Below are 2,929 nucleotides of genomic sequence, written 5' to 3'. Positions count from 1 at the left end.
TGTATATCTGAATGCTTAGACTCAAACACTTTTATATATCCTAATTATTGATAACTTTGTATATTTTGTAGAATCATAAAATAACAGACTTGGAAAGAAACTCACACATCATCTGGCCCATTGCTCTAGCAGACATATTAAATATTAATTTCAAACATCAGAATAACTGATCTCATTGTTCCTTCCTGTGCTTCTCCAGACATGAGACTTGACTCTATGAAGAAGCTCATTTCAGTGAACCAGAATGGTGGATACTGGATTATGAGGTCTTATCTTTACTATCACGCATCACATAGATCTGAAGTGCATATAGGGTAAAAGATAAAAGTATTATTTATGCCTAAGACATAGGTGCTAAAATTTTTTTATGTTCTTTTTTTAATTGATTTTATAGAGTGAAGAAAGGAGAGAGAGACAGAGAGAGAGAAACATCAATTTGTTACTCTACTTATCTATGCATTCATTGGTTATCTCTTGTATATGCCCTGACCCAGGATCGAACCTGCAACCTTGGCATATCGGGATGATGCTCCAACCAACTGAGCTACCCAGTCAGGGCAATAATAAAATCTTCTTTAAAAAGAAGACTCTTTATACTCATTTTATGACCTAGTGGCTCCTTGTACGTGTGTGGTTGAAAGTTTAGGACCATTCCTGGTGCAAAACATTGTGCTTTTTTTTTAAAGCAAATAGTTATGGAAATGTTTCCCAAGATTTTACAACTTTTACCTTTTAAATCTGCTTAGACTTCCTTAATTATTAAGAGGGAGACTAGATTTACTCTAATTTTAGACAAAACTTTTATCATTTTCAACCCAGGCTTAGCAGCTAGTACAACAAATTATCTCTGTCATTCACATATGAAAATGTTTACAAATAAGAAAACTGCTAATTTGATCAGATTATAAAGCAGTGCTTCAAGGATAATTAGTAGTATTTTGTCATTTTAAATATGTCACTAAAATTCCATGAAAGATATGCTGGTACCTCTCATTTTTGGAAAATCTAAATAAAAAGAAATATCACAGTAATTTTATCAGTTTTACTTGATTGACTTAAATAGGATCACTAGTATAATTGGACATTGTTTTGTTTAGCACAGCAAACTGCATTATGAAAGTTCGGCCTAGATCTCTTATAAAGTGTTTCATACAAGAGATTTATCATTTAAATCCTACCCAGTAATTTTTAATGCAAATAAATAAAGGCTTATTGCATTTAAACAGTAAATACTACTTAAAATAATGAACCACATGCTACTTCATTGATCAATTTTGTGAATAAAGTTATGTCACCAACTTGGAAAGGTATGTGACTGAACTGAAACAAACCTAAGGCTGCATTAGACCCCAGTTGAAATTCAGTATGTTTAATTTGTTGTAGCCTGCAGCCCAACAACTTGATCTTTTGTCACTGTGTGCACTAAAAGAGATCATATATCTCTCGTGCACTTATGTCAGGAAAAGCACCACAACCTACTTATCATACTTGCAAAACACTTAAGAAAGCAAGGCAAATTCCCCCAAACTTATTCAGCGTTGGTAAGGGTTTTATTATTGCTATCAATTACAGTGTTGTCAAACTTGACAAATTAAAGTTCCTAAGTAACTGGTTCATAACTGGGCCTCTTAAAACCAAGAGGATAAAGCACTCCTGGCCCTTGCTTATTTCCACGTACAGCTTTGAGAATCGTTTGTGACGTCGTTAAGTAGGTAAATTGCAACATAAGGAAACCATACACAAGACAGACATATTGTAAAGGTTATGTAATCTAATAAAGGACAGCAGAAATGTGTTAAGATAAAACATAATATAATAAATCCAATGCAATAGGAAGTATTCCATCACTTATTTTAATAAAGGCTAATTAAAATATTATCCTTTGCTATTTTCCTGTAACCCATGCTATTCCCTTTATTGTGTTGACTGAATAGAGTCACTGATGATTAAAACTGTTGAAATTTTAGCAACATGTAGGTCATAGCAACGTGTAGGTCTGAGTATAGAAATGCCAAGCTATTTTTTCTAGTACATTCTGAGTTTTAAATGTTTCAGAATTATGTGTGACTTCTGATCTTAATCTTACTAACATTTGGAGGAGTGAGTAGCACTCTTTTGCTGGGATGATGTAACACCTTGTGCATTTTGCTTACCCGAGCACATTCTAGAATGATATAGCATTACATATATATTTCTCTTGTTGTAGGTGAAAAACACCAGAACAGAGCTAAAGTTTTATTCATCACTGTATTCTCACACCACGCTAACACAGTGTTAGAACCATAGTAGGTCCTCAGTGAAATAGAAAGAATGAATGAATGAATGAAAATATGGAGTATGTAATATAATGTGTGGTAAACAGATTAATGCTCCAAACTTGTCCACTCTTCCCTGTACTGAATCCCAGGGGGGTGCTAGTAAGTGTTTAACAACTGGTTCTCAGAAACAAAAAAAGAAATAACCTTCTAATTTTTAGCCCTTGCTGATTTGCAGGGTATAAATTCACCTACCACAGCCAATTTCAGACTATCAATTTGACATCACTGAATTCAGAGCTGAGAGGAGATCAGCTCTCTTGCCTGGCCGGGGTGGCTCAGCTGTTGAGCGTTGACCTATGCACCACGAGGTGAAGGCTCAGTTCTTGATCAGGGCACATGCCGGGGTTGTGGGCTCCATCCCCAGTAGGGGTGTGCACGAGGCAGCCTATAGATGTTTCTCTCTCTCATCTGTGCTTTTATCTCTCTATCCCTCTCCCTTCCTCTCTCTCTAAAATCAATAAAAAACATATTTTTTTAAAAAAAGAGAAACCATCTCTAATGAATCAAGCTGCAATGTGTCTTTATACTTTCTCCCACTGGAAGCAAAGATTTCTTCCTCACCACTGCGAGACTGAGCTTGGTCGTGTGATTTGCTTTAGCACATGGAATGA

The sequence above is a fragment of the Miniopterus schreibersii genome (genome assembly GCF_964146895.1).
Source record: "Miniopterus schreibersii genome assembly, chromosome: 11".
NCBI classification, from domain to species: domain Eukaryota; kingdom Metazoa; phylum Chordata; class Mammalia; order Chiroptera; family Miniopteridae; genus Miniopterus; species Miniopterus schreibersii.
The sequence above is the reverse complement of the archived record's forward strand: the minus strand, read 5'-3'. Positions refer to the sequence as shown.